The 23,214-nt window shown below is 44.7% G+C and overlaps 1 protein-coding gene across 8 annotated transcripts in view; it reads right to left on the minus strand.

The window, feature by feature from the left end:
- ATXN1 (ataxin 1) overlaps positions 1 to 23,214 on the minus strand; it is a 395,770-nt gene that overhangs the window by 275,043 nt on the left and 97,513 nt on the right. For all 8 annotated transcript variants that reach the window (XM_080806347.1, XM_080806344.1, XM_080806349.1 and 5 more), the window contains one exon: positions 16,429 to 16,550. The gene's annotated coding sequence lies outside the window, so the exon portion shown is untranslated. The remainder of the gene's footprint in view (positions 1 to 16,428; positions 16,551 to 23,214) is intronic.

Raw genomic sequence — 23,214 nt, forward strand, 5'->3', positions numbered from 1 at the left:
TTTCTATGGGACTCTCGCTTCTTTAGTTCTCAGTCCTTCAAATCAGTGTTGTGAAATCCCAAGGTGACTGTAAAACTCTCATCTCAGCCACGAAACTTCATTCGAAGGGCTAGTCAATCCAGTTTTGTTTCAGATACAACTGCCACCTCCCTTACATACCCTTTGAGGAATGTTTCCATTTGCCATAAAATCACTAAAACTCGAGCCTCAGAAGGAAACAGGAAGAGAACAGCTCAAAAATAACCCACTCATGCTTGGAAACAGAGCGTGAGTTTAGTATCCGGCAGGCCTGGTGTAGAACCCTTGTTCTATGGTAGCTATGACCCTTTTCGACTCAGTCTTTGCCTTGCATCGTCTGTAAATCAAAAGCAATAGTGCTCATCTCCTACGTGTGATGAGGTCTAGATGGGAGGTCATAAGTGATGGTCCTAATGGGGGGCCTGGCATGAGGTAAAGTTCCTTTCTCTTCTGCTCTAGTCTGACAAGGAGTGGATTCTGAGCACTATCTCTATCCTATTCCCTATTTTTCCCCACTGCCTCCCCACATAAGCCCCAGCCACTGGCCCATGTTGCCCAGGCTAGAGACACCCTTCCTGGGGCAACATGGTGGGGAGGCACTGAGTCAGTCTTGTCACCCCCTGGGGTGACCCAGCAAAGTCTGCTTATCTGTCAAAACCACCACACAGAGCTGTTAATGAGGATTTCACATGGCAATGTGCGCGAGAGCCTGATGAACTAAAGCAGGAGGTAAGCACTGGGGGCCTCTGTTATTTCCATGAGACTGGTGGCAGAGAGGAGCATAGGAAGTCCTTGCTCTCCAGAGTTCTGATATGAATTCCTATAGGCAAGATTTTTGTCAATGACCCAGAACCACTCAAGCTTCCCCAGAGCCACGCAGCCAAGCACAGCTCGACTAGATAAGGAAGCCCAGGGATGAGGGGTTGGGGAAGCAGCCCCCACCGTATTCACGGAGCAGGAGGGGCTTTAAGAAAAACAAAAAAACAAGAGTTACCATGTCAACACCGGAGTTTCACAAACACCGACCTCTACAGAAGCTGGAAAACGTGAAATTGCTACACAGTTTGAAGTTCAAAGAACAGCACGTTTTTTATAAAGCGGAAAACAGAGGAGAAATGTAAATCCATGAACTAGTGATTTTTAGAAATCTCTTACTGATATGCAATCATTTTATTATAAAGAAACATTTAAAAGGCACTATAACCTCCTAATTTGACTACTTCATGTGATTTTCTTGCTTGACAGATTTAGAGATCTAAGGCATGGCCATAAATCTTTTCCAAACAAGGAGGATTATAAACAAAGCAATTAGTTAATTCATTAATTAAACACACAAACCAGCCATTGACAAGCCTGGGGAAATCCCTCCCAATGCCTTTTTTTGTTTCTTTTCCAGGTTTGCGGGGGAACCCTTGAAAAAAGCATGACCCATGTACGACACCTACAACTCCTCGTTTTGAGGTTTTTCTCCCCGAGCACCCACAAATCCAGGTCGCCCCAGTCTGCTTCTCCCACTCTTGCCCAAGTTCAAATCCCTTACCCAATGCCTACCATCTGGAGCCCTCCAGAGGCTGCCACTGCCCACACGCATTTACCAACAGATGCTGCACTTCCCTCCCCGAGAGGCACCTGCTGCACAGAGCACAGAATGCGGCTGCTGGGACAAGGCAGATGTGTCAGAAAAGGCAAATCTCCCAAGCTGTCCAGAGACGCTGGAGCAAATCTGTCTTGAGCAGCCTCAAGTGACTGTAGACCTAAGAGTTGAAGCTAATTAATGGAAACCCAAGGAAAGATGGTGACAGCACAAGGCAAGGGTGTGAAGCTCGTGTCGTTTGGTAAAGAGAACCCAAGAGGAAATCTCCTAAGGACAGGACGTTAATGCCTGCACCTTATTTCCTTCGCAGACTAACACACTGCTGTTAGAAACGTGTCTTTACGCTCCGGAGGGATTTTATAAGGTGTTGACCTGCTACTAATTACGGCAATGCCTACATGACAGCTAACAAAACGGGCCCCTGCTCATTTGATTCTGATTACCTAGCTGCATGGGGGGATGTTCTTCCCTCCAGCCGAACCAACCTGTCTGTCGTCCGCCTTCTTTGCCTTGGACCCTCCCAGGCAAGCATCTCCAGCTTGAAATGCCCTTTTGTCTCCACTTCGCACAATCAGGACGCCTTCCTTCCTACAAAACACCGTTGAAACCACGCTCTCCCTTATTCCCACCTGAACTAACCCTGACCAGCTCTGACATCCATCCAATCCACAGACTTAGCACTTTCTTAGCACTAACAAAGATTTCTCTTAGTGAAAAAGTTAATCCTCCGCACGCCTAACCTGTAACTTTGGCCAAGTTACTTCCCCTTTCCGGGCCTCGGCTTTCTCGTCTGTAGAAGGCGGATTATAATAATGGCAATCTCTTAGAGCCGTGAGAATTAAAGGTCTATGTTTGCTCTGTTGTGTCTGTATGCAGACACACGCGTTTAGCGCACATAAAGTGCTAATTAGCCCAGTACCTGGGTACACAGAGAGCCCTCAGAAAATGCCCATTGCTTTCATGAGCGTTCCTACTATTCCTGCTCTGTGACTTGTGCTCACAACTGCCTCAGCCCGCATCACTTGCCTACTTGACTCTGAGAAGCAAAGAGCCGTTTTCCCACACTGCCCAGAAACCTGAGGATGGGAGGGAGCTCGGTGCTAACCCGACGACAAAGCAGCAGCCTGGCAAGGACTCAAGTCCTTCAGACTCAACCCACTCTGCTGGTGACAAGAGCTCATTCACATTGTGAGTTCAGGCACAAACAAATACAATCATATCTGATTCTCTAAGTAGGACAGTGGCAAGATAAATAAATACGTCTAAATTTGCGGAGACAGAATTTCCACAGGGCTTCAGGATGAGAAGGATGACCTACTGTGGCTCAGGAGCATCTCCAGAAGTTTCCTGAAGGTGCGACTGAAGGAGAGGTGAGAATGTGTGGACTGGTGCAGCAAGGAAGGCAGCACAGCCCTGAGCACAGACACAAAGCCTCCTGTGCTAGGGGAAGGGCGGGGAGCACAGGCCGTGCAAGGGAACTGGGGTTCTTTGAAAGGTGTAACCCCAACCTCGGGCGGCGTTCAGTTCCCCAGTCAAAGTCACTTGCCCGTGGAAAGAAACGCACACCTGAATTTACACCAGGGGTATTTCCGCCTTGTGTGCTGGACCACCATTTACACACCTGCCCCCCTTCTACCTGTTCTGGTTCTATTCTAACCCTTCTCATTTCCCATAAGAATCTGATGTCCCTTAATCCTCAGCTACAGAATGTCACTGGAGAAGGGAACCTCCAAGGATTATCCGGGCTACTGCCCTCTTCTCCTGGAGGAGGAAGCTGTTCCCAAAAGGTTAATAATTTTCCAAAGGGCACAAAAATTTGTGGTATAGCAAAACCTGAAACCTACATCACGTAGCCACCCCCTCTTCCCAAAGCAGTCTAGTTTCTAACTCTGCATCATCCCCCCCTTCCCAGCCCTCCGCTGTGCCTAAGTCATCAAGAAAAGTTTTGTTGTCAAACAGGCCATCGGAATAGGCCTCCTTTTTCAGGCAGGATGAAATAGATATGCCTGTTTTGCACCTGGTGGTCACTCTGCTCTGAATCATGCCTAGGGACTTCCTCGCTACACCGACTGTCATTCACCCTTAATGGTCTATGATATCACACCTCCTTAAGATGTCAGACTAATAAAAAATGTAAATGGTTAATAAATATCATTAATTAATTTAGAATCTTTCTAAAGACAAATACTTCATTCTTCTTTCAAAAAAAATGGGTTTTATTTAATTGGGGTCTTTTCTTCCCAGGCCACGGTTGTGTTATTTCAGTAGGAAATGTCATAGCTTGAATACCAGGTGCATTTTAAGAACTAATTGAGACCAAAATTCACTTTTTACACCTACCGAAAGACTGGGAACCATAAAACTACTCTTTGGAAAAGGAAGAAAGAAATTAATATAGTATTCTAGAAATCAACAGCTGTTTCTCAAATCAAAGTCACCTGTAACAAGTGACTCCCTCCCAGGGAAAATTATCTACTTTCAAACAATCATGTCAAGCTAGGAAAAAAAGTTTCATAAAATCGCCAGTAAATGAATTTTTCTTTAGATGGCCCGGGGATAAGCCAAGAAGCTATATATAGTTGGACTGTAGCAAACTCCTAAGAAACTCTGATACACTGTAAATGCTCCAGGCAAAGGGCAAGAGGGGGAAGGGAGAGTCCAAGGAATATGTGATTCATAACTGTTAGTCATCGCTTTGGGAAATTTAGGACACAAGCACTACTGGTTAAACATATTATTATTCGCTAAATGTCCAAGATACAAATTTCCTTGGGAACAACCAGTAACAATACTAAGGGCTCTGCACAGACCCTTAATTTTCCTATTTTGTGGGCTGGCAGATTTGGGGGAATTTCACCACTGGTGTGAAGGAGAAGTGAATGGATTTAATTGCCATACGCACAGGCGACGCTTTGTACATATTCTTCCTCAGGGCTGGGTCCAGTCTGTGGGGTCTGAAGCTTAAAAAGTTAGTCAAAGAATGGGAGAGAGTACTGGTGGGTGGGTCTTCCAGAAAGAGTTCCCGAAATTGTCATCCTAGAATTTGATACCAGGTCTTAGGAGGGGCTTGTACCCGTGAGGAGCTTCGCAGCTAAAGCCAGGACAAGTGTGCCTGGTCCGTGACACATTCAGACGTATGCATGCATCACAAGGGTGGGGACACCTGCCAACCGCCAAGTTCTACATGGTTCTTCACAGTCCTCTCTGACGCTAGACTGCAGATACCTCCGGGCACCTTTTGGCTGGGCTCAAGCAGGCAAACAGACGTCTTTACACACGATGTTTTAGATGACCTATTATGTGAATCCCAGTTTGTGGCTTTACTACCTTGTAAGGAAAGGCTGTTGGCCACAGTCACTTACTTAGCAGCCATGCATGATCTGTGGACACCTAGCTAAGGGTTCCTAAGAGAGCATCTCAGAGTAGCATCACAGTGCAGCTAAACTCAGCAGTTATCCTTGGTTGTGGAGGAGGTGGGGGAGGACAGTGCTGAGTGCTCTAACACAGTGCCCCTGAGATGGATGAGCTCAGGTCTGGGCTCAGTCAGAGCTGGGGAAAGGGCCTCTTACAACACGATATTCGGTCTCACCCCACACCAGGTATCCAGTGCCAGGAGAGCACCCCAGTACATCTTTTAAAATATTTTATTTACTTATTTCAGAGAGAGAGAGAGAGAGGGAGGGAGATATATATTGAGAGAGAGAGAGAGAGTGCATGAGTGGAGAGGGAGAAGCAGACTTCTCGCTGAGCAGGCAGCCTGACTCGGGACTCGATCCCAGGACCCTGGGATCATGACCTGAGCCAAAGGAAGACAGACGCCCAACCTACTGAACCACGCAGGCGCCCCACCCCAGTACATCTTAATTATGGCAAGGCAAAATGGGAAGGAAGGGAGAAAACTCTCTGAGCACCTCAACATTAAATCAATCCACGGAGCCTTTCACCGGAAGAAAAAGATGTACCGTGATAGAAGATTTGAGAATCACAGGCTTCTGGGATTTGAGGCAAAGCTCTACCTTTAGCACAGCAGAAAGTCATTACTGTTCCATTAACGTTCAGGAAGTAGATTAGACCTTTCTGGGCTTTCTTTCTTACGGCTCCCGGAGCCCCAGGGTGCCAGGGAAGTGCCGCTTAGACCAGCAGCGGCAATGCCTAGAATAGAAATCTGAAAATAACACATTCACTCTGACACGCCAACCCACTACTTTTAATTGTGGCTCATTAAAGATGTAAATAGAAGAAGACTTATGTTCACCTCTACTACAATTTCACTGCTGCAGTAAAATTACAACGCTTCTGTTTCTCTGCAGAAAGGAATACTTCTGCTTTGCGTAACATCACCGCAAGCAGAGAGCTGTGATTCACGAATTTTCCGAGGGCAGTCATCACATGTTTCTGCCTGCTGTTGGACAGGGGGCAAGGAAATGGGATGATTAATTTGAAAATCAACACAAAGGAAAAGAAAAGGCAAGGCGGCCCAAAGATGGTATCCAACAAATTCCAAATTCTTCCTAGGAGGCATGAGGGAAATGCAAACCGGCTTCTAGAAATTCTGCAGAGGATGCAGGCTGAAGAGGGATGAACCCCAAGTAGGGGAGGACCAGTCCCAAAGAGAAATGTGAAATTACCTATGAGGCATTCAAGTTCTGACTTCCAAATGTTATTTTCTTCAGTTACTAATGAAAATACTTTCTATGTCTTCTGTGTACTTGTATTCCTTTTATCAATTGGAGTATAATCAACATACGAGGCTACATTAATTTCAGGTGTGCAACATAATTGATTCAACAGTTCTGTGTTATTACTCAGTGCTCAGCCCTGTGTAAGTGTAGTCACCATCTGTCACCATGCAACATTATTACGATATTATTGGCTCTATTCCCTATGCTGTACTCTTCAATCTCTGTGCCTTACTTATTTTATAATTTAAAGTTTGTTGCTTATACCTATCCTTACAGGACCTAGTTTCCTAAACTAAAATGAGAATTATATATCTTATTGATAATTATTAATACAATAAAGTATTAAAAGTGAATACATGAGGAAAGTTTATTTGAAATACTATGTTAAAAATAAATAAAGGGCTAGCCACAAAAAGAGACATGCTGTAGAATTCCAGATGTATGTGGTAGCTAAAATAGGCAAACTCATCGAGGTGGAAAGTAGAGTAGAGGTCACTAGGAGCTGCGGAGGTTAAGAAACAGGGAATAAGGGCGCCTGGGTGGCTCAGCGGGTTAAAGCCTCTGCCTTCGGCTCAGGTCATGATCCCAGGGTCCTGGGATCGAGCCCCACATCGGGATCTCTGCTTGGCGGGGAGCCTGCTTCCTCCTCTCTGTCTCTGCCTGCCTCTCTGCCTACTTGTGATTTCTGTCTGTCAAATAAATAAATAAAATCTTTGAAAAAAAAAAAAGAAACAGGGAATAAGTGTTTAACAGGTACAGAGTTTCTGTTTGGGATGATGAAAATCTCTGGTGGTAGCGCACTACTGCGAGCATACTTTAAGTCACTGAATCGTACTCTTATGGTTACAGTGCCGAGTTTTATGTTACATGTATTTACCATAATTAAAAAACATATTTTAAAAAATCAAATTAAAGACATTCTGATAATGGGGTGGCTGGATGGATGACTAGGTACCTGAGACAGAGTAAGTGGACGAGGGCAGTGGCCGGCAAGGGAGGGGGTGAGACCAATGTGGGCGCCCACCAGGAAATTAGAGAAAACCATGTCCGTTCCTGCAAAGTGGGTACGGCTGCAGGCGAGATAAGCTTCTGCTAATCGGCACCCACATGGGCGTCAAGAATTTACAAGTGCCGATTTAAATGCATTAAGCAGATCTGATACTCTAAAGACTCCTCCTGAAGATTTTTTTCAATTTCACAGAACAGATAACCACTCCAAAACTTGTCCGTTTAGAACAGATTTGGGTTGAATTTACACAATGTGTGCCTGTAGGTTTGCGGGCTATGACCTTCGATAGTTGGACCTGAACTTCCCCTTTCACTAAATGTAACTGCAAATTCCAGGCACCATTTGGAAACACATGCTGCTCTGCTTGTTGCTGAGTGTTTTTTAGTGAAAGAAATTCGGTATCAATCAGATGGAAGAAGCAAAGTGCTTCCCTTAAATATCGAGGGTTCTTGCCGTGTACTCACCCCCAAACTCTGTTTTACTGCAAAGAGCAAGTTCACTCTGCGTGGTACCCAACACAGGACGCCAGGCTCTTCCGAGTGGTAATTTGATGGGCTCCTAGAAATGGCCACCTGCCAGCAGCGTCCTTTAGAAGGATGCTGGTCCTGAGGACAGCTGAAGGTAATTTCTTTCCCATCAACCTCTACAAAGTAGATTAGGTCCTTGTGGGGCTTTAGCTTCTCTGAAAGCAACAGAGTTCCAGCAAAGTGGCCTTAAACCAGTGAAAAAAACAACCCTAGTGCATATTGGGAATCAGAAGTGCTTCAACAGAGGTAGGAGTGAAGACAGAGTACAGGTAAGGGGTCAGGGAGCCCAGGGTTCAAATCCTAGCTTTTTCCCTACAAGCCGGGTGAAGTCTTCAGCACCAATAATCTCATCCATTCCAATAACATATAATTTCAATGTAAAAGAGTCATTATCTGTGAAAGTTTTTCTGAGGATCAGATGAGAAGACACATGTATAAGCACAAAGGAATTTAGTTTATTCACTATTCTTAGATTGATTAGTTTCCTCTTTAAAGGGGAAAATGTACAAAACGTGCCTCCTAAATTTTGTTGAGGAAGCTTTTAAAATAGACTCCACCAATATTTATGGAGGAGCCATCCTGCTGAGGGAACACAGGGCAGGAGGAGACCTGTTTACAATTTCCATTAGAGTCTAACAGAGCGGCTAAGTCAACAGGCGTTAAGTCTGACCACCACCCGTTCCACAACCTTCAGTGGCTCTCCACCACTTAAGATAAAATTCCAAACTTTAGGATGGGATTAAACCCATTGTTTTGCCCTATAAAATGGAACTGACTGTTAGAGAGGGTTGCAAAGCGCCACTCACAGACGCTGGGGTAAGGTAGCTTACTCAACTCATAGTGCATGCTAATTATTATTATTACTATCATTATCACAGCAACCTTGTCCCTCCCAACACTTCATCGTTCTAGCTCACGCACCTCGCACCGGATCCAAGCCAGCCCACGACGGGCCTCAGACAAAGACCATCCTCCTCCTTCTCCTCACCTTCATTCCCTTATCCTCCTGCCATGTGGGATCCTGTCCATACTTCAAAATCGAGCTCAGACCGCCTCCTCCACGTCCTCTCCACTTCACAATTAAACCAATTATCTCCTTCCTTTAGCGTTCCCACAGCACTTTCTCACCCTCCCTGATTGGGCTCACTCCCATATTTTACCTTTCCTCACAGAGTAAAAACTCATAAATTCAGTTTGAAGAAAGGCACCAAGAATAAAGGCTGGAAAGCTGTTATTACAAACTGAGTAGCTGTCTAACTGAACACCACGAAAGTAACATGACCATAAGAGCTAACTTTGTGTTGTTGTTGTTGTTTTTAAAGCTTTATGGGCATGAAGTCATTTAGGTTTTACAGCTCTGATAGATGCTGCTTTAATTCTCCTATGTCATGGGTGGATAAACTGAGACCCGGAGAGTTCTAATTTGCTCAGTGTTGCACAGCTATCAAGAGGCACATCTGTACTCAAACCCAGGAAATTTGCCTCAAGAACCGATACTCTTAAACAGTACATTACATTGTTTTCCAACAGCGGTAGAGCAATGGATTGTGTACTGCTAAAAGCAAAACAAAACAAAAACAAAAACAAACAACAAAAAAATCCTACGAGGACAGTGATCAGTTTCCTCAGGGCTGGATTTTCCAACTTTTGAGATCCATCGAGGAATTCTGTTCTGTATTGAGATCCTTCAAGTCTCACGAAGAGCTGTCTTCCCCTTTGCACCTTCCTCATTGAGGCTACCTGTGCTGAGAGACCTTTCTGCTGGTGCTGACGCCAGGCAGCCTTTGATCGGTTGTAGCCACAATCTACGTGGTCTGGGGAGGTCAGTTCAAGATAAGCACCTACTCCATCGGGAAGCACCCCAAGCTGTAATGAAAACTGCTTTCATTACAGCTAAAGAACGAGAATTAGGTAAAGGTGAATTGCAAATCTGTAATCTTTTCTCCTTAGCCATGGTGTGTGTGTGTGTGTATTTTTTTAATGAAACTACTTGACAATACATTGATGGCTTCAAGGATACATATTTCCTACTGGATCTGCTCCATAGCCAAATAACCAGGCTTTTCAATAAATGCAAGGCTCAGAACAGAGAAATAATAAATTCGGCAAAGGTTCCTCACTGTGCAAAACAGACAAAGATCAACTTCCGTGAGATGCTGCCAAGTGATGTGGTATTTAAGGTTTCCGAGTTAGTAGTCCATCAGTACATGTGGACTGACCAATTTCTTAATCTGTTACTCTAACAGCGGTTCAACTTTTGTCATAATTTTACAGGCAGGCAAACTGAAGGCTGGGTAAGTCTATCATGCCGGGAAAGTGGCAAATCTTAACTTGAAATGATCTATTTCAAATTACTGACTCTAACTAGAACATTAATAGGAAAAATATAGTAGATACATATAATATACATTATAAAATAATATATACTATTAAATAGTCTTTCCCTAATGTCAAAATATTGCTTCAAAGGATGCATGGCATGCCTCACACATTGATCTCCATTAAATACCATTCTGAATTTCTTGCTCACAAGTGCAAATGATGATTTTTTTAGTGGCATTTTTAACATGTGATATTAAAAAAACCTCCTCCTTCTCCCTTTGGAAAGGAACTTTTGAGGATGCCAAATTAATTTTGGAGATGACTTTTCATTTTGTTTAAGCCAAGATATTTTTTTTCTCCTTTGCAATTTTAACCAAACAGAATTCTTAGAAATGAAAAAATAGTAACAAGTATATTTCTAGAGTAGAATAGCCTTTCAGAACTGAAAATGTTACATCAATCCTTTAATGTTACCCAGTCTTGGCTTTTTAAATTCCCTTAAGAAAAAAATACCACATATCCCTATTATGTTGCCAACACTGGATGTGTCATTTTGGTGGATTTCTGATTTGGCCATAAAACAGTTTAAAAAGCAATTTCTAGTCATTTCACAAATATGGCTTCTGAGAAGCTGAACTGATTCTACCTGGTGTTAGAATTTTCAGATACTAAAGATTCACCATCCTCGTTTGCTTAAAGCACTTGGATGTGGAGCCCAAGTGCCTCTGTAAAAATTGTTTCACCCAAAGCATCAACTTTTGGTCATTTTTACCACATGGTAATTAGCACCGAGCATATAGGAAATGTGAAATCTTGCCTGAAGGATTACTTTTATATTTCCAAATGAGTTCTTTCTTTCTACCTTTTGTAAAGATTTATTAAGCTGTATTATGTGGAGGAATGGGTTTACCACTTAGAAGACAAGGTTTAAAATAAACCAATCCCCACCCTCATGGGTCATCCACAGAGAAGTCTGCATCACCAAAGATCTGTGATCCACAGACTAACACAGGAGGGGGTGGTCGTGGCGGGGGTGTTCCCAGTAGGCATCAATGAATGAGAAGTTCACTGGGTGGAGAAACAGAATTTCATGCAGAAGAATCAACATGAAAGAAGGCATGGTCGCTAAAGAACACAGTGTATGGAGAAAGGGAAGAAGTGTCCTGTGGGGAGATGGGAGGGAGGGATGAGATTTCAGTGGTGAGTCGATAATGAATTCCTAGGGATGCTGAATGTCGTGCAACGGAGTTACCATTTTATCTCGTAGGGAAAGGGAAGCTAACAAAATCCTTTGAATTTTTTTCTTTCACTTCATCACAGTCACTCATTCCTCTGGAAAATACCAGAGGACCATCATTCTTAAAGAAAGTATCAACTCCTCTAAACATCTTCATTTCTGCTCTATTTACTCCAATTCTTTGTGGACACACACACATTTTCATCATGACTTTGTAATCGACGTGTACCGCGATGGGTGATCAATCGCAGGCACAATTTCGAAGGAGGTATGTGAGGCTTCCATCGTATTCCAAAGACTGTTCCATACTTCACGTGCCACTGAGCGTTTTTAGGAACGGGAGTAATTCAATCAGACCCTTTCTTTGGGAAGACCGTTCTCAAAATCCTAGGGTGAATGGAATGCCAGGAGGACAGACTTACGGCAGAAGCACTCTTTGGGAAGCGGCTGTGGTACTCAGGCAAATGATGCTAACCGCAGCAGCGGACCAAGGGCAGGGGAATGGAGCAGAGTGCGGGACCATGAAATAAGCAAGAGGCAAAACTCCAGCACGTGGTCAAGGGGTGAAGCACAGGAAGAGAAGAGGGTGTCCAGCATCCACGACTGGCCGGCAGCTGATCCTGTTTCTCTAGACAAGGAACCCATAAAGGGAGTCAGGGCAGTGACAAGAGGAGGTGTCGACTCCAGTCGGAGGCACCTGCGATTAACCCAGTTGGAGCCACCTGGGAAGGAAGATGGAAGCCAATGATCTTAAGCTCCGGAGAGGAAGAGAGGGCCATGATCGTCATCAGAGCGGAACTGGTAATGATGCCGGGATGTGACGATGATGTCTTCGGGGAAAGCATGTGTAGTAAGGAGCTCCGGTGAGCTCCTTTCTGTTTTCCCTCCAACCATGTGCCCACGTGGCAGTTTAATCCTAATTTCTTTCGATGCACAGCAAACACCTCCTTTCAAAAGCTTTCAAACTGTCACCAAGGAAGGGTACCTTCCAAGTTAATCACCATCTGTTTTGATGAAGCCTATTATAAGACCATTCACTGCATTTCCTGAACTGGTGCAGTTTCACTCAGTTATACCCAGACACCCAGCTTCTCCAGGGGACTGATGCAATTAGCGCGTGATAGTATGAGCAAGAGAAGTGAGTTGTAACACATTTCACAGAAGGCTTGCTTGGTGCTGCTTTACAGAGTGTCAGCTTGGGGACATGAAGTGTATCTAACTTCTCTAAGCTGGAAAGCCTTTCAAGAGCTTTCCAACGACGGTCTTCAGGGAGGGTACCAAACCGCCTCTTTTCCTATGTCTACCTGCCTTCCAAAAGCAGCGCCCATGAATTAGGAAGCCATTTGGAAACTACAGCTCTTGAGAATGCTGCATGGTAAACAACGCGAGGAATGCAGTCAAATGTTCTGTTAAAAGCAGCTCTTCACCTTCGCAACCACAAATGACTACTCATAAGGAAATATCCCATGCATTGCTGAAGACCTCCAAAACAGCCATGCCTTTGGTATTTCACTAAAATCATATGTTTTACAATTTCTTTAATTTTGTCCCTAGGTATTCCTCCACCTTGAAACCTTTAATGAAGGCTCAGGGCACTGATGGCAACAACTGCACATCCTACGCACCTGCCTCCTGCATCACAAACACAGCCCACGCCCCATCCCCACTGGAAGGGGGGCCATCCAGAGAAAGTCTAATCAGGTTTCGATGAAGCACCGTGTGCAAACGCCTCTTTTGTTCTTAATGCTGCTTTGGAAACCTGTGCTTTCTTTTCCTCCCTTAGCTGAGAATGAGGGGAAAAAAATCCATTTCCCAATCCGTTCTACTTTCCCGCTCCCCAATGCTCCGATCGCCAAGATTAGACCGACGCCCAGGAGAAGACGCTTTCCATCCCTTGCCTGAATGTGCCTTTTAACACAAACTTTATTCAAGAGCGACACAACTTGAGTGAAACTGTGACTAAGCGAGAGTGAAAACGAAGAAAAGTTGCAAAAAAAAAAAAAAAAAAAAGCGCCTTCATGCAGGCAGTGGTGGCTGTCGTCACAGCTAATAAATTTCCCCATGCACCCATTCGTTCCCTTATAGTGGAACGGGGTTCTTCGGGCTGGCTTCCGTCAGATCTCCTCCCTGGGTGGCACCTGCCAGCGAGGGCATCACGAGCTGCACTAGAAGCAATGCCACCCGGCAAGGCTTGGCTTGCTCTTGCTGGACACAAGTGGAGGAGGCAGGGAGGGGGCCTGGGGTGACCACTGCAGGCTGTTGTCATCAGACTGAAATCCCGAATCTGCTGCTCGCACTGAGGACACCTTGATGTGCGCCCACTGCAGCTGAACTTTATCCATTTCCCCGCGGGATGGCTCTCCCGCCGCTGAAATTGCCGACCCCCGAGCCCCAACAGCTGAAAGAAACAGCATTCGAGATAAACTGCCAAGGGCAGCGGGCGTGGCCTCGGGATCCGAGGATGAAGCGACTGGGCTCCCGCGGCACTGCTCCCACCTCAGATCGCCTCCTGTCCTGACGCCCCGGTCCCTCTCCCTGCAGCCGACATGACTGCTGGGCTGCACGCGGCAGGAGCCAGGCCACTAATAGGGGACAGTCAGAGCCACTGGTTGAAGAGAAGGGACATCAAAAGGTTTCCAGAACAGCCTGACCAAGGGGACTTTACACCTTTGACAAAACGGGGTTTTTCCGGGTTCAGAGAACAGGCAGACCTCACTTCCCGCAAAGGCTAAAAGCTGCTGAAGGAGGAAGGCGACCCTCACGGCTGGGTGCTGCTTAAATCAACAAGCAATACTTCCTGGGCACCTACCATGTCCTCAGATCTAGACCCGACGCAGCAGGTACGGAGGCCCAGAGGATGAGCAAGTAGACGCTGGCCACTGTCCACAAACCTCAGTGTGCAGAAGAGTTCTCTGCGGTGAGTCTCTCGGGCTCACATCCCCAGAAATTCTGACTCACTGAACCTAGTGTTGCTGAATCTGCAACTTTAAGACACATGCCCAGGTGGCTCTGGCTGCAGGAGACCCTGGGGCTAGACCACCCTGCAGAAACATGGGGCCATGATCTGATCCCTGCCTTCAGGAAGTCTGCAACCCGGACGGGTTGATAACAAACACCCGCAAAGCGCTACACAGCCATAGATTTTTTTTTTTAAATGATGCACTTTTTTTTTTTTTAAGTTTATTTGTTAGAGAGAGAGAGAGCACAAACAGGAGGAGCGGCAGGCGGAGAAGCAGGCTCCCTGTGGAGCCAGGAGCCCAGTGCAGGATCATGATCTGAGCCGAAGTCAGATGCTTAACCGACTGAGCGACCCAGGCACCCCGCAGGATGCATGTTCTAAGTGTTACAGGAGTTCACAGAGGCCTGAGCATGCCTGGAAGACTGGGTGGGTGAGCCGGGCTCGGGGGTCAGGCAGGACCTGCATGGAGACAGCCCCATGCAATCGTCTTAATCAAACCTCCTGACTCAGTGTGACAAGGGGGCCGTGGCAGGCAGCATTAGGGAATATCGAGACAGAAGTTCGAAGACTGCCACCAGGCAGGTAAACAGGCTTCATGTGCTGAGGGCAGGGAGGGGACCGTCACCAGGAGAACCATAACACTGGCATTTCCAGAGAACACCACGTTCGCCTTCTCATTCCACCGCATTCATGTGGTTTCCTGAACTTCGTAATTTAACATTTGTGAGAGAAAAAAAAAATGCTGTCACGAAACCCAAATAATGCACTGCTCCGAGGCAGCCAGCCAGCTGCCAACAAGAGTAACATCTGAGCATCATTTAAAGTGTCATTCATAGTTCTGCTGCGGAAAAGGGATGTTTAGTAAGAAAGAAAAATAATAAATTCTGTTCAATGTTAAAAAAAAAAAAAGGTTGGGGCGCCCCAAGGGTTCAGCAACTGGCAGATAACCCGGAAGACAGTGACAGCCAAACAGAGAAGGAGGAGTGAGATCCCCGACGGAAAACTAAAGGACGATATTATATTATATTGTATTCATGTAAAATGTGTCACGTTGTCTTTAATGCATTACTTTAATGCATTACTAACCACAGACACCACAAGGCCTGTTTGATCAAAGGCCTGGTTCACAAGATCGCAGGGAGGAGGAGGGAGAAAGGACCCCACAGTGCCTGGCCCTTTTTCTCCACACTGGCTCATCCAATGAGCCTCCCTGCCCACGACGGCCCACCAAGGGCTCATGATCAATTGGGCTGAGCAAGAATCAAAGGGGATAGTGATTTAATTAATTTCAGCAGCATGAACTGTGGAATTTTTAGATTTGCGAGAGACCCTGGAGTTCACCGAGGCAGGTACTGGAGTTTTTTTAGAAGTGACCCATTCCACAAGGATGAGTAAGTTGTCCGAGGTCCCCGAGATGGGTGGGGAGAACTGGCTTCCGTTTGAGGACTGTTTCTAAGAACTATAGTCCACTAGGCTGATAAACTTGCTTGGAAATCCACAATATTTTGGTGTCTGTATCATTTGTTTCTTTATAGTTTGGAGCCCTGAATTCTACCTCCAGACCAAGACCATCATGTGGGGCACCACGTATAGTTAAAAGGTGCTCAATAAATGCAGGTTGAGTCAGACCTGGAAAACCCCAGCGCATCTCACCCTCCCCACCCTAATACTCCACTGTGGGGTAAGAAATCTGCCATCAGATAGGATCGACAGTCTCGTGTGTGACTAATCCCTTAGTTCTCAGCTAAAAGCAATATCTGGAAGACAAACTTTGGGGGTCATTTGTGTGTTCAGTGGTTTGGGATTCTTTTTTTCCCCCTTCCGTTTTGGTCTTCCCTAACCACAACTGCATCGCACTCAGATCCCACTGCCCTGCAAATGTCTGAAACAAACACACTAAGTAAATTTCATTGTTCTCTAGGCTCCCTGTTGCTAGAACAACATTTTCTCAAACGACCTGTTGCATGCATGGGCTGTAGAGAAATAGTCAGGCACTTGAATAAGAGGTCCCGAGACCCCAAATAAATGATGATTGATGAAACCTAGAGTTAGGGAACGCCGAGTCCTTCGGATGACTTACCCACGGCCGTTTGTGTTTCCAGACCGTCCGCGCAGGCTGAAGTCCACGCCTTCTCGCTCATGGTCTAGGGCAGCACTACTTTTGAGGCCTCAGAATAAATGCTCTCATTCTGCTGCAGTATGCTACAGGAAAAGAAAACAAAACAAGTCAGAATGAAAAATGCCACTTCAAGCAGTTAGTTGATATTCAGGGGGAAATCCCTGGCTTCTCTCGGATGTATATTTTATAACCTCAAACAAGCATGTTAATTATCAGAACGAAGTTATCACACCACTGATCTACCTAGGGTGCCCTGAAATGCTGGGGATGGGGGGGGGGGAGGGAAGAAAGAAAACAGAGCACCTGCTGGGGTGGGAAATACCTCTTGAAAATCATGATCTATACCACCGGGGACATGCCTGCCAAATTCCAAGTTTACTAACTGAAATCAGTACACAGAGAAGGATCCATGATGTTTCATAATTAAAGATAACTGATGTGTAGCCGCCAAGGGTAGGGAGTGGAAGACGTGTTGTTTCAAATTAAAGTTCATCTGATTCTGCCCATTAAAGATGCAGACTCACTGAGCTAATAGTAGTATCTTTAAATACCGGGCTGTTAGGATGGAACCAAAAAAAAAGAGGCAGAGTTAGAAAGAGGCAATTTTCTATTTTGCACCACAAATAGGTCATTGACAGGTTTTCACTCTGACTCGATACATCTCCATAAAGAACTGCCCCAGCCAAGCTGGAAGGCAGCGTTTACTTCGCACGCTGAATATGAAATGAATGGTTAAAATATGCACGCCTCTTTACCCCCACTCAGAGCAGCTGACAAAGCCTACACATTAGAACTGTGTGTGACAAGGTGGCTCTGGAAAGTTCTCTTCTGCCCTGTGAGCTTACAATGTTCCCTTGTCCTCGGGTGCTGTTCCAGCTTCTCCCGATGCTCACACAAGTCCACCCTACTGTTTTGTGACAATGGCCATCTGGGCCTGGAAATGAGCTTCAAAAGATGTCTGCGACCTCTTCTAGCCTTTTACGAGCTCTTCGTCATCTGTTCTGAAAGCACGTTGCAAGACTGCCGACCCGCTCTCGCACTCCAATGACTGCATCCTGCTTGGGATGCCGAAGCCTCCGCATCTCCAAAGGTCCTGAGGCCACTGCCGGGTCACCATCCCATGACCCGGTTGTAAGAGAGAGGAAATACCTTCATGCCTCACTCGGTGACTGCATGAAGAATTAATTCCTTGAAAGCCTTCTGAAGTTATGACTTTATAGAAGACTCAACAGGTTTGAAAAGAACTTCTGGCGGGGAGGGGGTAGTGTCTATCTGTGGTTATCTGCGTGTAGGCACTCAGAACTTCCGAGGAGGAAGAGAAAGCTCCTCTTCGCTAATGTTTAAACAAGTGAGTTGAGTTGAAGCCCATTATATTTTCAGTCTGGTTGGAAGAGCGACTGCCTGAAAATGGCAAAGTCTTTTTTATTTTCTTGATGCTATCAATACCCACCGAAAGTGGGGTTGTCACGATTTTATTAGTTTTCCCAGCAGCTTTCATGCAATGTAACTGAGCTCCCACTCGAATGTGTAACAGTAACATATTGCTACAAATCAACATAAGCCAGGAAGTTCAAAGCATGACAAACTGTCTTTATCTTACCGTTTGGGTAAGAACAGAATTTTAAAGGGAGGAGGAAGATGTAAGCGAGCCCACTGCACGTTCCTGGCTGATATTAATCTTCTTTTACTAAAAATAAATCGCTGCCTTTCTTTCATTTGTTACCAGCTTTCTCTCTTTCTTTTTTTTAAAGATTTTATTTATTTATTTGACAGACAGAGATCACAAGTAGGCAGAGAAGCAGGCAGAGAGAGAGAGGAGGTAGCAGGCTCCCCGCTGAGCAGAGAACCTGATGTGGGGCTCGATCCCAGGACCCTGAGATCATGACCCGAGCCGAAGGCAGAGGCTTAACCCACTGAGCCACCCAGGCGCCCCTCTCTTTTGATGTTAACTGGGAGGGTCTCTGTCGTCTGGTTCACGATTCTTCCGCAAAGGAAGCTGCTGGCACGGTGGGGCGGACAGCACACAACAAGTTAATCTAGGCCTGAAGCAGACCTAGGGTTTAATCACTCACGCCCACTGACTCACTGAATGCCATGTATGGCTTTGGTTCGAAGAGTTGACCAGGAGCTCAGTACCTTCTCGCGGTACTCGTTCTCTTTCTGTGCTGCTTTTGTCTAAAGAAAGACATTAATTTCTGGATTAGATTGTGCCACCACGTGGACCCAACTTATCTGGGAGAGGCAGAATGGCTCCCCGATGAGCTCAGGGCCCTTCCCCCGCAGCCAAAGCAGGTGTCCAGAGGGGCAAGTCACACACTGTTTGGAGAGGAGAAAAAACAAAACAAAACAAAACAAAAAAAGTAGGGGAAGCAAGGCCTGACCTAGACAAGATTTTCCAGTCTTATCTCTGTCGATGTGAAGGAGTTGGACGTGATTCATTTCAGGATTTAAAGCTGACCCTCAATTACACATAGTGCACCATGTAGGGAGCGGGCTTTGTCAAAAGAAAAACCACTGGACATTCTAATACACCTCGTTTTAAACAAGAATTTCGGTATCCTTTCCTCTTTCGGCCAACTTTTCAGCAGTGTTGCTAATAACCAAACAGACTTGAACTTAATCCCCTTTGCCTATCCATTCTTGTTCGCCAGTTGAAGCTATAGAGACAAGACCAAAAGTCTAGAAAAAAGAAAAGAACACCAGGGGATGAGAGCATTCACAGATCTGCCTGAACACGGGAAGTTATCTATATAAACCATGATTCCAATCTAGATGATATTCTTACAGGGTCTGAAATCCGATAAGCATTTTTGTGATAATTTTCTGAAACACTTACCAATAAGCAACAGCAGCAGAGTATATCAACCTGATTCAGAAACAGTGCCCCAAAAGCCATGAGGTTTTTTTTTTCTTTCTTTTCATCTCAGTTTTGCCACTAACTGGATTTTTCAATTTAAGTACCATCTCCTACGTAGAATTAGTTCCTTATCTATCAAATAAAGGGATATAAGTAAATATTCTCCATAATTAATTCCAATTAGAATTCAAGCACCTTTTCTATGTGTTTGAGTATATCGTATCAAATGAGATCTCTAAAAACACAATTGTATCTTATACGACTGTCAGGTATCGCTGTTCTAAAATTCAACAATGATAAACAGCGTAAGAAAAAAAAAAAAGAAAGAAACAGGTTCATTGTGAAACACCACTTCAGGGGGGAATGGGTGTTCTAGTCAATAAACAGGGCCGGGAAAATTAGTTCTTTATTTGGAAAGAGTCAGATCCCCATCTTACACAATTCAGAAAATAAATTTAAATAAATCAAATAATTAAAATATAAACATGTTTCCACAGACATACGTATATAAGGTATTTATCATACATATATACATCATTTTATATAATTAAATACAGAAAAATAATTTTATAATCATGAGAGGCCCTGTAGGCCACTGCAGAGACTTTGACTTTTACTCCAAGTGACACAGGAAGACATTCGAAAACTATGAATAAAGCGGTCTAATGATCTTCCTTATGTTTGAAGGGATCATTCTGTCTGTTGTAAGGAACAGACCATAATGGGACAAGGCTGAAAGCAGGGAGAGCAGTTAGACGACTGCAAAAATTCAGGTGAGACACCCAACACATGGGTGAATGGGTGATACTGGGGGAGGGGGGTGGGAGAACTGGTGAGATTCTGGATATATTCTGAAGATCAAGTTGACAAGTGGTATAAGACAAAGAATCTATTTTGAAGGGCAAGTAGACAAGTGGTATAAAAAGAAAGAAAAGAGTTAAGGAGGATCCGTTCAAGTTTTTGACCAGACCATCTCTAAGAATGGTGTTGCCACTCACTAGACCAGAAAAGATCATGGGAGAAGCAGGTGTCGGGAACTCCATTTTTGCATGTCAGATCTAAGATGCCTAGTAGACATCCTGGGGAGAAACCGTGAAGACCGCAGGATATGGGTGACATCAAGTAGCCAGTAGGATGTGTAAGTTTGAAATTCACAGACATGTGGACAGAAGATACAAGTTAAAGCATGAGTTGACTGTCATAGCTGGTTCCCAAGATCCCACCTCTTGGTATTCATGCCCTTGTAGAGTCCTCTCCCCTTGTCTATAGATTAGATTGAGCCATTCTCGTGTAGCAAACAGAGGGCAGCAAAGGCAATGGGATGTCATTTCTAAGATTAAGTGACAAGACTGGCTTCCATCTTGGATGCTCCCAAACATTTTCTCCAGGGTTACTCAAAATGGGGGTAGGGGGTCAGCTGCCAGGCTGTGAAACCAACCTGTGGGAGGGGCCCACATGGCCTGCTGCAACCATGTGACTGAGCTTGGAAGCAGATCCCAACTTCCCCCTCCCCCATCTTCAGATGAGACTGCAGCCTGGGCTAATGAATGGCTTGACTGTAACCTTACGGAGATCCCAAGTCTGAGACACTGATCAGAAGTGTGCCCTGGTTCCTACTTACAGAAACTACAAGATAAGAAGTATTTGTTGTTTTAAGCCACCGAGTTTCAGGGTAATTTGTTACACAGTACTAGATAACTAATACTCTTCTAATGTGCAAAAAGCACTCTTCTAGGGATTTTATACGACTGTTTATAGTTGGAGAAACTGAGTCACAAAGAAGTTGTGAAGATGTGCAAGCATCACTTGCCCAACACCACACATATGTGACAGAGGTGGGAATCCAACTCAGGCCATCTGACTCCAGAGCTGAGGCTCTCTGTGACTGAATGACAAGATCACTCAGAGATAACCTTCTCTACCCTTGGACATGCATACCTGAAATGTGACTTTTCCACTGCAGGGTGTGCTAACACCATAGAGTTTATACAAACAAGGGACTACGTGCACCTTTGCCAACTTCTTCAACTGTCACACAGCTCTACAGTCCTCCTTTCGATATCCCAAATATATTACAATATATATTCAACTGTCGAAGTTGGAAAGGTTGCCTCTTGCCGTATGAAGAGTAACCTCCATAGTTCTTTAATTTCAGTCCGGTTCATCTGTTTGACTTAACTATGAGGGAGTTTCCAGAATAGTTTGCAAATGCTTTAATATGAATTCCTATGGACTGACTGTCCTTTTGCACATTTAAAGAGCTCTCCCTAAAGTGACTCAGTGGTGAAAAAAAAACAACAACAACAACAAGATACTGGATAAGATAGCCACCATATTTCTGCTTGAATTCTTTTTTAATAAGAAGGGAAAATTGATTTTCAGTTGCCAACAAAGTCACTAAGGATTCAAATAATATTATGTTTCTTTTTTAAAAGTATTTTATTTATTTGAGAGAGAGAGAGCATGCACATGCATGTGTATGAGCAGGTAAAGAGGGGGGCAGGAAGGGCAGAGGGATGAGCAGACTCGCTGCTGAGCAAGGAGCCCCACGTGGGGCCTGATCCCAGGACCCCGAGATCATGACCTGAGCCGAAGGCAGACCCTTAACCAACTTAGTCACCCAGGTGCCTCCAAACAATCTTAAGTTTCTAAGTAGGAACTGATGAGACCAAAACATCAAGAACAGGGGCGCCTGGGTGGCTCAGTGGGTTAAGCCTCTGCCTTCGGCTCAGGTCGTGGTCTCAGGGTCCTGGGATCGAGCCCCGCATCGGGCTCTCTGCTCAGCGGGGAGCCTGCTTCCCCCTCTCTCTCTGCCTGCCTCTCTGCCTACTTGTGATCTCTCTCTGTCAAATAAATAAATAAAACCTTTAAAAAAAAAAAAACCATCAAGAACAAAAGCTTTTAAATGACATAAAGTACAGTAACTATTGTCCTTTTAGTTTTTATAACAAATTGAGACTTTCCCATTCTTTTCCTGACACAGACACGTGAAATACAGAAAGTGAAAGAAGTGATCTCTATACTTCTCTCCTTCCATAGAAATTTAGAACGGCATTGTTGTCAGAAAGGAAACTGTTGCCGGCTCTTGTATCCTCCTTATTTTTTCGAGAACGCCCATCAAGTAGTAGCCAAGAACATGTTCATCCACGCTGTGGAATCTTTTTAACTGTTAAGATGGTGCCCACGAGCAATGGAAACCAGAGAACTGAAAAGAAAGAATCATCAAAAAAAAAAAAAAAAAAAAAAAAAAAACAACAAAACCCGCTGCCATTTATAAATCTTTCTGGTACAAACAGCAACTGTGTTTTATAAAGGCACATGATGCATCCCCACAGGTATTTTTTGCCATTTAAAAATACCGAACAGCAGTGACAGCCCCGTGGCTAGGCAGCCAGCATGAACCTGCAATTTGGACAATTTGTGCGGGGATGACATTACGACGTCTTGTGACCCAATGAGCAGATGCTCCTGATTCACACACAAAAATGTCTAAAACAGTTTCGCAGGCACACGTGTTTGCCTAGTGAAGACAGCCTCGACAAAGATGAGCAAAGAGTGTCCAACGATAAAGGATAAGTGTTTTTCTTTCTTTCTTTTTTTTTTTTTTAAAAAAGAGAGTCCGTCAGATGAATTGGTATAATGTTCATGGGCTTTCTTCTAAGTAAAGTATGGATGTGACAGAAAGTACTCGATTAATCTTGCTTTTTATTTTTGAAAAATGGGGAGAGGGTAGCATACATCACGCACTAGCCAGTGTGTCCCACGGTGAAACACCAAGTTATGGGGAAAATAAAAGGAGGACAGAAAAGACTGAGATCCATCAGGGAAACACTTTTGAGGGACACTGGTGTACCGATCGGTATTGTAAATCTCAAGGAGGAAAGAAAGCA

The sequence above is a fragment of the Martes martes genome, assembly GCF_963455335.1.
Source record: "Martes martes genome assembly, chromosome: 6".
NCBI lineage: Eukaryota > Metazoa > Chordata > Mammalia > Carnivora > Mustelidae > Martes > Martes martes.